We start from the raw sequence: 15626 nt of genomic DNA on the forward strand, positions 1-15626 counted from the left end.
TTCAAAATGAATATAACTATTATTCAAAACTTAATACAAATTGAAGGGTTTCCAACCCAAGCCAACACATTTGGCCAATTTTCAAACACACAAAATAATAAAGTCTAAGTCCTATACATGCCATATTCAAAAATATAAATCCAACTATACCGAATACCTCGGTTGATAGTATGATCAATATCTCTGACTTTTGTGATCTTTGAGCTAGTTAGGCAGCACTGTAAGGAAATGGAAAGAAAATGGAGTAAGTATAAAAGCTTAGTAAGTTGTATATAAGTAAATATACAGTAACCATATAACAATAATCAAAATACTCATAATACCAAGGTAGACATAGACATAACTTACTCATTTCCATCCATACAAGTAACATATTATGCAATGAGCTCATATCTCATACATACCAATTAGGTACCTGTGCCACTCATAACATGGTTATACTTTCTTCATTAGCTTAGGAACATAACTTTCACCGTTGAACCATTCTGAATACTATCGGATATTCATTAAACCTCAAACATGGGCAAGGTACCGATGCTATGTCTCAGACACGGTCTTATACTGGCTCACGTCCCAAGTTGATGCCATGTTCTAAACATGGTCTTACACTGACTATCATCTCGTAGCCAATGCATGTCTCAAACATGTCTTACACTGGCTTATGTCTCGTAGCCGATGCATGTCCCAGACATGTCTCATACTGGCTATCATAAAGTGGCCGATGCATGTCCCAAACATGTCTTACACTGGCTCTCATAATGTGGCCGATGCATGTCCTAGACATGTCTTACACTGGCCCACACACAAATGACCCTAAATGTCATGGCATTAATATCTGATGTACTTCCTAAGGTTCTAACGGGAATTCTACTATTTCGAATGTCATTAAACATTCTCAATTCCACAGTCAAGCAATTCACGTTATGAAAATTCAAGCACATATAATAGCAATGTAGTTGTACTATTTACATACAACTTACCTCGGATTACAAAATGTGGCAACTAGTCAATTTAGTCGATTTGCTTGGCTTTCCTCCTATCTAGGCTCGAATTCAGTATTTCTTAATCTATAATAGAAAAATACACTCATTTAATCACTAAATAAATTTAAGAAATTAAAAATTCACATCTTTGGTAAAATGACCATTTTGCCCCTAGACTTTGGCAAAATGACCATTTTACCCCTATACTCGAAAATCAATTTTTATCAAATTTCTTCATATCTTAAGACTATTTTAACTCTTTTTACTCTTATAGAAACCCCAAATTCTCTGTATTTCACACATTTATCATTCATTTTACAACTTGTGCAAAATAGTCCTTTTAGATGTTTTCATGGTAACACCTTTCACAAAAGTTGTCTATTACACAACTAAGACTCATATTCTTCCATAAAATTTTATAAAACACACTAAATGCTCTCATGGAAAAACCATATACCTTCAACCATTTTGCAAGATATACTCCTCATTTGAAAGCTCATGCTTCAAGGGTCTCAAAAATAAAAAAATCATCAACAAAGGACAAAGAAATCACTTACTTGTGAGAGGAATAAGTTGTTAAAAATTTCAAGCTTTAAACCCTTCTCTTGGCTGATATTTTCAGTCAATAGGGAAGAGTGGATGAAAAAAATGAAAGCTAAGCATTTAGGGTATTATTTTATCACATAACATGTCATCACTTACTTAACACTTTGACCAATTACCCTTCTTTGTCTCATGGCCGGCCAAGCTCTTTTAAAAGGGCCTAATTTCCCTTTTAAGACCCTCAATTTTTATTCTCTAGCTATTTGATGCCTCTAACTATCAATTTAGGACTTTTGCATTTAATGCGATTTAGTCCTTTTTTGCAATTGGGTTTACAAACGTTAAAATTAACTCACCAATTTTTTTTGTGCACTATTATGAATGTGCTATGACTCTAATTTAGTAATAAAATAATTTATTTAACTTCAAATTTGTAGTCCCGAGACCATTATTCCGACTAGGCCCTAAATTGGGTTGTTACAAATTTAGTTGAGGATGGAGGGTTGTTAGCTGAATTATAGGTTAAATGGAATTGGGTTGAGCCGATTCGAGCTAAACAGTTGAGCGATGAATCCTTAGTTCAGCGACTGCAACAGGTCAGTTTGAACGAAACTTTGGATTTCGGTTTGAACAACAACAATGTTTTATGTTTCAGAGGTCAGATTTGCATGCCTGATGATAAGGAGTTAAGGTAGTCGATCTTACAAAAGGCCTATAGTAGTCCCTATGCTATGAATCATAGTGGGAACAAAATGTATTGGGACCTTTGAGAACTTTATTGGTGGCCTGGATTGAAACGAGAAATATTTGCTTTTCTGTCTCATTATCTGACATGCTAAAAGGTTAAGGCTGAACAGCAGTTGCCTTCAAGTTTGCTTCAGCTAGTTAAGAATCCTCAGTGGAACTAGAAGCGTGTAATGATGAATTTTGTTAGTGGGTTGCCTTTAACCCCTACTAAGAAAGATTCAGTTTGGGTCATCGTTGAACAGTTGACCAAGTCCGCTCACTTCAATCCTATTAAAACAGATTATTACTACAGAAGTTAGATAAACTGTATATTACTGAAATTGTGAGACTACACGGGATTCCAGTCTTAATTATCTCTGATAGAGATTCATGATTCACATCTTGGTTCTGGAAGAAACTTCATGAGACTTTAGCCACCCGACATAATTTCAGTACTACATATCACCTTTAGACCGACAGACAGTCTGAATGAGTCATTCAGATTCTAGAGCATATGCTTCGGGGTTGTGTGATAGATTTCTGGGGTAGTTGGGAGGATTATCTACCATTGGCTGAGTTTGTATACAATAACAGCTTCCAGTCTAGCATTTAGATGGCACCCTACGAGGCCTTGTATGGTCGTAGGTGTCGTACTCATCAATGTTGGACAGAATTAAGTGAACGTCAGGTTTTGGGTCCCAAGCTAGTTTCTAAAATTGAGAATCCTGTAAAATTGATTTGAGATAATTTAAAAGCTGCCTCTGGTCGATAAAATTCTTATGTTGATTTAAAAAGAAAAATATCGAGTTTTCTATATGTGATCAAGTGTTTTTGAAGGTATCACCGTGGAAAAAGGTTCTTCAATTTGGATGCAAGGGCAAGCTGAGCTCGAGGTTCATTAAACCTTATTGCATTTTGAAACGTTTCGGATCTGTTGCATATCAGTTAAATCTACTGACGGAGTTAGAATGAATTCATTATGTGTTTCACGTCTCGATGTTGAGACGATATCGATTTGATCCATCGCACATTGTTCCTTCCGACGAGATCGAGTTGCGACCGGATTTAACATTCAAAGAGGAACCTATTTAGGTCATAGATCGCCATGTTAAGGTATTAAGAAAGAAAAATGTTCCTTTAGTTAAGGTTTTGTAGCAAAATCATGGGACTGAGGAAGTCACTTGGGAACTTAAAGATTCAATTCGGTAACAATATCCATATCTGCTTGAGTTAGGTAAATTTCAAGGCTGAAATTTCTTTTAGGGAGAGAGAGTTGTAACACCCCAAAATTTTAACATTTGACTGTTGATTTCTGTAATAATTAAGTGTCTGTATCTGTGGTTATGTTCTTTACTTCTGTGGTTGAGGTCAAGAGTTTGAGTCGTAACATTAGAAATTTTGTTATTTATTTTAGGATAACCTCTACTCTAGAGTTGCATATTTAAGTCTAATTTTGTGTAAATTTGTGTTAAGAATGAGCCTGCTGGTTTACTGGTTAAGCATCTGTATTCTGTTTGGTCATGTGTTTGAGTCCCAGCATATGCGTTAAGAAATATTTTGCTAATTGCCGGATTTTTAGTTGGAAGTTAAACCAATTAATTTAACGTTCCTTTTTCTTTTTCCCTTTTTTCCTCTTTTCTTTTTCTTTTTCTTTCTTCTCCTTCCTTTTGCTTGTCGTGTTATTGGTTTCATTCTTGTTGCTTCATATCGTATGCTTAGATTCGTGCTCTTTACCTGTTACTATTGTCAGTAAGTTTATTTTCGGTAAACTCTGTGAATTGGTTGTGTGGTTTCTGAAATTCCTTTTTGTCAAAAAAATGGTTTCATGATTAATGATGGAATCCTTATTTGCGTGTTCGATTAATGACTTAGGAGAAACCCTCGAGGACGACGGTCCTTCTAATGCTCGTAATTCATAAACTTCATCTGAGTGCGGAGGTAATAGTTGTTGAATTAGGGTTTCATGTTGAATTATATCATGATGCGTTAATCTTAGTAATTGCAATGATTTCATATTAATTGGCTACTGACCATCCATTTTAGGCCTTGAGAGTCCATTGCGTTGTTCTTGCACAAAAACTACTTCATGTGCTTGTTGAAAACCTCATTTTATGCAAATTTCGTTTGTAAAAAAACATGGCTGTCGACGCCATACGGCTAGGCACACGGGCATGTGTCCAGGCTGTGTGTGGCCATGTTAGTACAGGGTTCACACAGACAAAGGACACGAACGTGTGTCTAGGCCGGGTAACTTACTATTTGTGACTTAGGACCACACTGCTAGGGACATGGGCGTATGCCCAGGCCTTGTGAGTCACAAGGGTAAGGACACGGGCATGTGTTTAGGTTGTGTAACTCACTGTTTATGTTTTAGAATCACACAGGTAGTAGACATGGGCGTGCGCCCAGGTCGTGTGAGTCACACGGACAAGGACATGGGCATGTGTCCAAGCCGTGTAAGCTACAGAGGTAAAGATATGGGTGTATGTCCAGGTTACGTGGCATATAAATAGGGTTCGAATCTTTTTTTTTAGGCTGTGAATGTTGTCCAACACTAACACTGACCTCTCCAATGTATGAATGATTTGAATTTGATAGTATGAGAACTCTCTAATGCTTTATGACTGACATATGGATAACATAACTATATGTATACCATAATGGCTATTTCTGACACTGAACTGTATTATCTATTTGTGAAATAAATGTGAATGATTGAACACATGATGTGGATACTTGTACTTTGTATTTGCATGGGTTGAGATATTGTGAAGAAGAAAGTAATTTCTTCTTAATTAATGGCTAAGCTACAATGCGTATAAATATGAATCTAGCGCTTTGTTGCATTTCTGATCTAGCAGCTAAGTTGCATCTTTATATACGTGTCAGACAGACACTCTATGTTGCGTTGGGTTGGTTGGGAATTTAACACCCTTAACGATGTGTTGGGATGGCCGAAGATGGTGTGTAGCAGATTAGGGTAGGAATAACTGCATATGAATCTGATCTGTTTTGTAAATGAAATTGAAATTGCATTTGCTTATGTAACTGATCTATTCTATATCTGAACTGAAATTGCTTCTATTACTTAATCGAATCTTGGGATTTAGAAATTATCTTATAAATGTGTTCCAATTGAATGAATGTATTTTACGTACTAAGTTCAGAAGTCATTTTGTTATTGACTGGATTTCAGGTGGTTTTCAAACTTGAACGGGTCGGTGCTGTAGGAGCTCGGTCAAGCTTTTATCTTTCCTTTAAATACTACCATTAGGAATTTCGATATTTTATGATATTATGATGCTTGGTAAAATTCTATACTTAGTTAATCATTGTGTTTGATATTATATGCTGAAGGTTTATTTTGACAACGTTATAAATGTCGCATTTTTAATATCGATGATGTAACTCTCTAGACTTGGTCTGGACTCTAGGCCAGGTTTAAGGTATTACACGAGCACTCCAGACACTAAAGCTTCCATCATCCTGGTAATTAAGCAAGAAACCAAATCATAGGTTAAACCCAATGTTTTTACTTTAAACCTTAAATTTTCAGGAACATGTAGAACCATTAAAAATGGTTCCTAGAAACTCTTGACTTTGTTTTCTAAGTGTCATGTATACTGATGGGCTTAGAAACTTACCACTTTACTGGTTTCCCTACTTTTCCAACTTAAACCTCCCGATCGTCGCTCCATGCAGAGCTTTCTATGACCATTTCTTTCTCGAAGCAACCATGAAGGTTGAAGTAAAGGAGAAAATGAAACAATGTGAGAGGAAATCATTTGAGGATTCAGTTCTCAACTATTTACAATCCTTAATACGTGGTTTCTAATAGCATATCAGTTGTTCATCAATAATCATTTTGTCTCCTATTAAAAGACTGACTGATTCTAATCCAACCGAACTAGACTTGGTTTTCAACCATGCTCCATTCTGCTTTTAACTTTTCCTTTTTTTCAATAGAGATTGCCAACCATGTATCATATATGTGGCATCAATGTGTATGTAATGTTAGCAAAGTTAGCATTTATTAACTTTTCCATCTATTTTGGGATGATTTGACAAAAAATGCAAGTTCAAAGGCTAAAAGAGGTGAAAAATTAAATTGAAGTCTATTTTTTTTTGAAAAGTTAAAAGGCTAAAAAAGTCTTTATGTCAATTAAAAAGTATTAGGTATATATTATTTCTAAGATTTAAAATTTTAAAAAAATGAAACTTTATTTCTAAAGTTTAAATTTATTTTAAACATTTTAAATTAAGTATTATTTATTACTTTATTTCTAAGCTTACCTATAATATATTAAAATTTTGAATCAATAATTATCATATTATAATAATTTTATCTTTCAAAATTTCGTCCTCATAATTAAAACATAAATTATATTCATAATATTACAAATATATTATATTTCAAAAACTTAAGTAGATTTTTTTGGAGATAAAGAGAAAAATTACAAGAAATAAACTACGTTGACTAGCTTAATTCCCCAGATGGGGGTTTTCCGAACATTTGCAATCCTTGGCTTCTCGAGTGAGCTAACTTGGCCAGGCTATCAGCTTCCTGGTTCTCTATTCTAAGTATGTAATAAATATTCCTGTGAGAAATCCAAGACAGTAACTGAAGAATCTTCTTAGTCAAAGCCTTGTTAGACCCTCCTGTAGAACTCTCTTGAATGGTAATCACCACTTCAAGACTATCAGATTGAATCATCACACTATCCAAGCCATGATTAATTAAGATGTTTAGACCATCAAATATACCCTACAATTCAGCCTCAAACACTGAATAGCTTCCCAAAAATCTTTTCTATCCAATAATCCACTCCCCATTTCAGTTTCTCATAACCTCTCCTACTGTTGCAAAATCCTAAAAGAACCATCTGTATTTAAAAAAACCCTTCCTTCTAGCAAAATAAAGCACATGTTCTTATTCCTCGTCGTATTCATCTGAATCTGATCAATCTTCAAAGCATGTTTGACCCAACTATACGACGATCTGATAATATCAAAACAACTTTATGGCCCACCCTAAAAAATAAAGAGATTACGATTCTTCTAAATATGCCAGACGATAGTGCTGAAAAGACATTCTAAATCAACCTCCCTAAAGCAAATGTTATACTGATTATGCAAGTTGGACACTATCCATTCCTGAATATTACTAGAGTAGAACTTGATAAGTCGATCAGTGGGAATTAGAAGATTCTAAATTTTACTCGCTGTCAGACAATCTTTTAGAACATGTAACACATCTTTAGAGGTATGTCCACAAGCTCCACAAGATGAACACTACCCCAAACCCTAAACCCTGTCTGACTTTTTCTACATTAGTAAGAAGTCTCTACTTAAATATCAGCCAAACAAAAAACCTTACTCTTTATTGACTTTTGAACTTTCAAGGAATCCTCTGTGCATCTTCCTTCGGTTTCCATGAAACCTTATTAATAGTCCCATAAGCATTTTTAACAAAAAATGAACCAGTTGCTTAACCTCCCCAAATTATCTTGTCAATGCCTGTTTCTGGATGTGATGGGAGTATTTCAATAATCTTTTGTATGATTCTCTCATGTACCCAAAGTCAAAATAATTTAAAATTCTAATTACCTTCCACAGAAACTGTGTCATTAAGCAAATAATCCAAATCAAGACTTAAGTGACTGGGAATCAGATTAATGAGAGGCTCGACATTTGGAATCTAGGGATCTTGCCAACATATAATCTTTTTCCCATCCCTAACTGACCAAATCAAATTCTCCCGTATGAGAGGCCAAACCTTAGTAAGAGATCTCCACAAGAAAAAACTTTTATTATGGGATAAATTCTATGGTATTTGATTAGCCACCCAATACTTTGAATGTAAAACTTGTACCTAGAGAGCTCTAGACTCAGTTAAAATTTTATAACCCAACTTAATCATGAAGTGTTATAATCATGTAGCTTTTTAAAACCAAGACCACCATGCTCTCGAGGCTAACAAATATCCTCCCAACAAATCAAACACACTTTTCTACCATTAGATGAAGAACCCCAAACAAATTGATGCACCATACATACAATTTCTTCACACAGTCCCTTAGGAATCATTATAGACTGCATAAAATAGCTAGGAATCGCCATAAGAATCGATTGAGCCAGAGTAGCCCTACCTGCAAAAGACAGAGATCTTGCATCTTAACCCTATAGCTTACTTTGAACCTTATCCACCACAAAGTACAAAGAGCTATTGGTAACTTTATTGTGAAAAAAAGGGGGAACTCCTAAATAGAACCCAAGATTATGCACCCTCCAAAAACTAAGAATACGACATAAGTTGCTTCGTAAAACATCACCTATGCCTTTTGAGAAGCAAACATTTGTTTTGTTCGTATTAATCCTGTGCCCTGAATAATCACAAAAGGTATCCAACACTTTCTTCAAGATTAAAGCTTGATCCTCTTCAACTTGAGCAAACATAACCAGATTGTCTACAAAATATAGATGAGACGGGGAAGGGCCTGATCGAGATAAATGGAAAGGTCTCTAACATTCAGAATTAATATTAGACTATATATTATGGCTAAGCCATTCCATGCATAGAACGAATAAATATGGGGAAAGTGGACACCCTTGACAGACCCCTTAGATGACCTAAATTTTTGAGTTGGGTTTCTATTGCACAAAACCTATATAGTAGAGTTAGTGATAGCAGACATAATCACATTACAAAGATAAGTCGGAATACTTGCAACTTGGAGAGATGTATTATTAAACTCCTAACAGATTCAAGCGTAGGCTTTCTCTAGATCAATCTTGATGACCATCCAATTCCTAGTCTTTTTCTTAAGTTTCATGGAATGAAAAACCTTCTTAGAAATAATAATATTGTTTATAGTACTCTTTCCCATAATAAACCCAATTTGTTCTTGACCAATAATTCTTAGAAACACCAACTTGAATCGATTAGTAATGATTTTCATTACCAACTTGTAAAGAACTGAGCATAAACTGATTGGTCGGAAATGGGAAAAACACTTTGGATTTGGGACCACAGGAATGAGATCCATAAGGGTATTATTCAGCTCTACATCAATTTGTTCACCATTAAAAATAGTTTTAACCCATGCAAAGATTGGGTCCCAATCTAATCCCACTAACTTTGAAATAAGACAGCATAGAACCCATCACTCCTTGGCACTTTTAGGAGACTCATATCAAACAAGGCAGCTTTTATTTCCTCGTTTGAAACTAGTTTTCTTAACATCTAGATCTCACCATCTTCAAGCTTCGGAAAGGAACTAGTGGGCAGAACTCTAATTGGCATCGAGTCTTCACCATATAAGTTTTTAAAAAAACAAGTTGCCTCTTATCATAAATCATCCACATAAAAAATCCACTCTCCCTCCTCTTTTTTTAAAGTCGTAATCTGATTTTGCTTTCTTCTTTTTAAGGTGTGCCTATGGAAGAATTTAGTATTACGGTTTCCCAAAGAAAGCCAGTCACACCTCGCCTTTTGTTTCCAAAATAGTTCTTTATGATTTAGAACATTTTCCAATTCCCCTCTAGTTTTTAATTCCAACTAAAATAAAAGATCAAATTAAGAATAGTTCAAACTCTTCTGAATCGTATCGAGTTTCTGAATCAGTATCTTTTTATGTGTCTCAATATACCATACACCTATTTATTACAATCCTTAAGTTGGCTTGTGAAATTAGATAACGAACTATACATGGAACCATCAAAATTTTAATTATTCTTTACGAAATTGGAAGACTTTGCATGCTCAACCCACCCGACCAAGAAACGAAAAGGACGACCCCTAGATATTGAAGTTCAGATTAAAACAAAAGAAAAATAGGCTTGTGACCAGCTTCAGTCTAAACAAATGAGTCACAGAATAATTAGGAAATGAAGTCAACTGCGTCTTATTCCCAATAGCCCTGTTAAGACGTTCCGAAACTCCACCTCTCTGCCACGTGAAAAGATCACCTCTGAAACCCAAATCATTTATCCTAAAAGAATTCATAAAATCTCTAAAAAAAGAACATATTTTCTAATAACTCGCTCTCTCATTTTCTCACTAGAGGTTAAGATCGCATTGAAATCACCTATAACTACCCAATGTAAATCAAAACGAGGAATAGTCATCATCAAAACCTCTCAAAGCTACATTCACTTACGATTTTCAGGACTACTGTATACAAAAACAACAAAAACTAGCAGTTGGAAAGTGCTATCAAAACCCAAATCAAAATAAATTGGGGGTGACTCCGGATAATATCAACCCGTAATAAATCCTTCTACTCAACCGAAATACTCTCAGAATAACCAATAGCTTCCACTAGATGAGAGCATTGAAAACCAAGATATGCAATAATTGAATTAGCTTTGTCGCCACTAACTCTAGTTTCAAATAAACCAACAATATCCAGCTTAAATTCCCGTTTATACTCACGAAAGATCATTGAAAACTTGCTACTTGCACACCCTTGACAATTCCATGCAAAACTGGACAAATCCATTAAAAAAATTAAAATATAAAAAAAAGGTAAGAGATGTACCAAAGCGCAAGTCTAGCAAGTGTTGCCATTTCGTTTCCCATCCATATTCAAGTTTCTCATCTTATCTTCGTTGATTTGCAAATTAATGAGTTTGACCTTTGAATTTATTGATTCTATCAACAGAACTCTTGCACTCCTAGAATTTTTACAGCGCCCCCCACACTCACGAATTATCTTACTGATAACACTACCATTTCAAATAGTGCCCCCTTAATTTCGGATCCCCTCCCTTTCGAAACTAGAACCCTTTTACTTTACTAATCGAAATACCAATTTCGGTTGATTTAGTGTTATTGAGTCTCTCTTGACGCTTAAAAGTAATAGTTGAATGTTTGCGAGAATCAAGTAAATCCTAGTTAAGTTCCACTGTTGATTCCACTGGACACTAAAAAATTAGGTTTAAATGAGCAGTACTCTCCAAAAGGGTCTGACATTCTTTTATAAAAAAATTAATTGAATGACTAGATTTTTTTTTTTGAATTTCCTCCTACCCAATATCAAGCTTACCTGAATTGTAAAGAATCTACACATTTCCGCTTTTTGGGTGCGTAATAGCAAGCCCAATGGCCTTAGTATTAATTTCATTTTGATCCACCTTTTTCCCAAAGCTTGGTGGGTCCTCCAGCTGTCCATCATGAAGGCCTAGATCATTAAACACTGATCCACTACTCACATTACCGTCGTGTTTCTTCAAAAAGTCCAGACACAAAATTCCAGGCCCAACAACATTATTCTTTCCAAATGTCATGTTTTCAAAACCTAGTGGGCCCACCAATGACCCATTATTATGACCCAAACCATCCATCATGAGCCCACTATTATCCTTCAATGAATCCAACCCTTCCACAACTTCTTCACCTAAAACGCTAAAGTTGTTTATCATTTTATTGAAAACATTATTTTTCCTCATAACCCTAGAAGCACTCTCCTGATTCAACTCTTTTAGAACTATCCCATTTGAAACCTTATCCCTGAAAAAATAGTATCAGTTTCCTTATTTTTATCCGTTTCTATCCCCTTCAAATTAGGAGCGTTATTCTCAGCAATTTTCAATTTAGAATTGAGGCGAACCCTTACGCCTTAACTTCCTCTCTATGATCATCTAGGGATCGAACGGCTCTGGCGGCTCCACCGTTTTGGCCACTGATCACCTCTAAACATCCTAATATCCAGAGTGTGAATACTACGTTCAAATATATAATTATGAGGCAATATCTGCAAGTGTACAGGTCTAGTTGTAATATAGTTTTACAACAGAGTGGGTGAGTACTCCGAGGATTGAAGCCAAGGGAGGCAGAGGTTAGATCAATTTTAACCTACACACTAAAAGATCTAATTAATATTTTAATCAAGTTATATTACGAAAACGTAAATAGGAGTTTTTGAGATTTTTATAATACTAAGAATAAAATAAAATAACATAAAAGAAACTAAATTTCAAGAGATAGAAAAAGTAGAATGAATCAAATTTGATGATGGGTGATTGATTAGCTTGCTTCAGCAATCCCAATCAATTTTCATTTCGGGTTTCTTATCAACCAATTAGTCGCTACCTTAGTAGGATCTTCCGATATTCCACTAACATAACAAGTTAGCAATGATTACTTATCTTTCGACCTTATAGTCCAAACTGGCTTGGGGTGAAGGTGTTCACAGATGGGCAATACCAATTTTAGTTTAATTCTTACATTGATGATTTTTCAGGGTTACCAGGACTAGGGTTTGTTTCACGCTCTTCCTTTCTCAAACAACTGCTCTCTTAAGTAACCCTACAAAATAGTTAATAGATCATGCCTCCACTCGCTATCCCCTATAGAAGGATTAGTTTATCATGACTTTCATAAAAATATGGAATATATGGAAGAATAAAGCATACTGAATGAATTGAAGTGTAGAGTTTAAGAAAAGCCTGATTTATATAAATAATAGCACGAATCCCCAAAAGTTGATCATTTTTGCAAAACAGATCTCTTGAAGGAAAGCAGTGGACAAATAAACTAAGTTCTGAAAAAAAAACTAAGAACGAAAGAAAATGAAATTAAATCTAAAGAGAGAATCTAGGTTAATGGAATGATATATATAACATGTGTTAAAGGAACCTATTTATAGCCTTTAGGTGGCCATTGTCCTTAACCCTAGGTCAACTAACGTTCCCGAGCTTTAAGTTCGATTGTGCAGACCAAAACACCCTTGCTTTGTGTTTAATTTCCATTCTAAAGTTAATGTCATGACATCGAAAACAGTTTTATACTTTCTCCACGTTGCGACATCGGACCTCACGTGTTGCGACATATCTTCTAGTATCGGCCTAAAATGCCTTCTAATGGTATCATGTACACTCACGTAGTACGTTAGCTCTCCCTTAGGCCTCATTTGGCCCTTAAGGTCAATAAAAGACTTATTTCACACATTTTATTAGATATAAGTAAAACTAAAGAAACCTAACTAAAACATAATAGAAATTCTTGTATTTAGGCTCCTTAAGTGCAAAAACTAGTTTAACATGCTACATCGAAAACTAGTTTCCATTCAGTGAAAACCTCAATTCCACACATGTCATTTGAATGTCCGAATCTTCTGGAAGAGAAACACATGGACGACAATGCTTCAAACTCAAATCTCTAAATCACCATGTCAACTAGAATCTAAGATACTAAGGGCTTTTTCAAATAAACACACACAACCATTTTGGCAAAATTTCCCCTCGACCCCTTGTCCGTCTGAAAATTGAGCTTGGTGATCGTCTCAATCAAACCCCCGATTTCTTCCAAAATTTGGCACTTATAGAGGAACCCCAGAAGTCTCGGTAATCTGACCCAAACCATAGTTTTACTAGGAAAAGCTTGGAAAGCGTTAAACTTCGGAGTCCATGGTTGAACCATGAGATATTGGCCGAGGACAATCCATGGTCCCTGTGTAAGCACCCTTTCATAATCATCACGACTCTGGAATTTTATCATGAAATAACCATTTTCCACATTCATTATATGAATCTGTTGCGTAGGCTTCCAAATATTTTGAGTCCTATTTTGTAAAATAGAGTAAGACATATTTTGGCTAAGTAATTTTACGACCACCATGGTTGCCATCTCTTTAAAAAGAATCTGTTGGATTTTCTCAGAAAAGTTAATAACGGGAATACCATTCACCATAGATCTCACCACGTCACCATTAAAAAACTCAAAATCCTCATCTCTACCTGAATTAGGGGCCCCTCGACCCGGAAGTTTATCCCTCCATAAGACTTCCGAAACAAGAAAAAAGTCCACGACCATTTCATTGTTCACACCAAAATTCAAGTCCTTAAAAGAGAACTTTTTTAATATTTCGATCTCTAATCAAATTCTCAGTACCTCCGATCGGAGACATTTTTTTTTGACAATATAATAAACTAGTAACTTTAAAAAGCCACTAATCACAACTTTAATTAATGTGTGATTATTTAAATAATAAATGTTTTAAAAAACTAGTATATTAACTTATAAGGTAACAATATTTAAGGAATTTTTTATGTGACATACCTATTTTGTGAGAAGTATTGTCCTATTGCTTGCCACATCACCATCTTTTATACTAAAGGTAGACGCTATAGTTTAAAAATAAGGGATAGAATTGATTGAATTAAAAAAAAATTTAAATAATTAGTTACACATTAAATAGTTTAATATTATAATATTAATGTACCTAAAAAATACATAAGGCTAGAAATTGATTTAAATGATCAAAGGAATAAAAAAAATCTTACACAAATAGATACATTTCGATATCCAAACTGTAAAAATATCTTCATTTTGTTTTAAAATGAAAATGTATGTATGAATAGGACGGTTACATAGAGATAATTGGATAAGAGAACTAATCTAAATGCTTAAAGTGTCTGTTTTAGGAGCTAAACACGTTCATAAATGGTTACGTTTACGAAAGGTTTATGATAACCACATAAATTTCAATATGGATCCCACCAGTCCACCGCCCCTCTTCCGCTTCAAACCACTCCACCGTCATATAAATTAGTCAAAGGCCATACAAGAGTTGCTTTTAATGTTAATGCTTAAGCGCGTCATCTTAAAGAAAGGGGTAAGACGTTTTGTGATTTGGCAAGAGGAAAATGGGGATTGGATTGACCCAAGGAATTTCTCTACTGTATAATGAGTTAATAAAAACACATCACATACTATAATATGTCCAAAAAAACTTTTTATATAAAAACTTACCATTTACCCTCAAACCTCAAATCTATGTGAGTTTTACTGATTGAAAACAAATTATGAGAAATAATGTGAAACCTCAAACTTTATCCCGATTCTCTATTGTTGCAATTTATATTTCCAAACACTGTCAAAGCTGGCCGTATCCCAATAGCAGTTTTGCCACAGATACTTACGTATCTTCCGTCGATTCTCATCAGGACTCCAAGTTGATTTTCAAATCCTTTTAGGTATGGAAGAATCATAGGATTCAATTGGGAGTTGTGGCAGTAAATCATGAAATTAAATTCAAAGGGCCAGAGCCAAAGCTCATGGTAGTGTTGATTGGCAGTAAACAAGTGACGCTAAAATTTTTACCCAAAGCTTAGAAAGCTACTGTGTTTACATCGCTAAAACCAAAATTTAATAGTCCTTTGATCGCTGTCAGAAAAAAAAAAAACAGTTTAATTGAATCATGAACGACCCGCCGAATGCTGAGTTATTCAAAGCTGGATCGGCGGTTGGGGTTTCTTATAAAAGAGCTGTTGATTTGAAAACTTAGTTTATCAGTGAAATTATTTATATAGCAAAAGACTGTTGACGTTTTGACAATAAAAATTCAGAAAATATTGTGAAAAAAATAATTT

Source organism: Gossypium hirsutum, chromosome A08 (genome assembly GCF_007990345.1).
Source record: "Gossypium hirsutum isolate 1008001.06 chromosome A08, Gossypium_hirsutum_v2.1, whole genome shotgun sequence".
NCBI classification, from domain to species: Eukaryota; Viridiplantae; Streptophyta; class Magnoliopsida; order Malvales; family Malvaceae; genus Gossypium; species Gossypium hirsutum.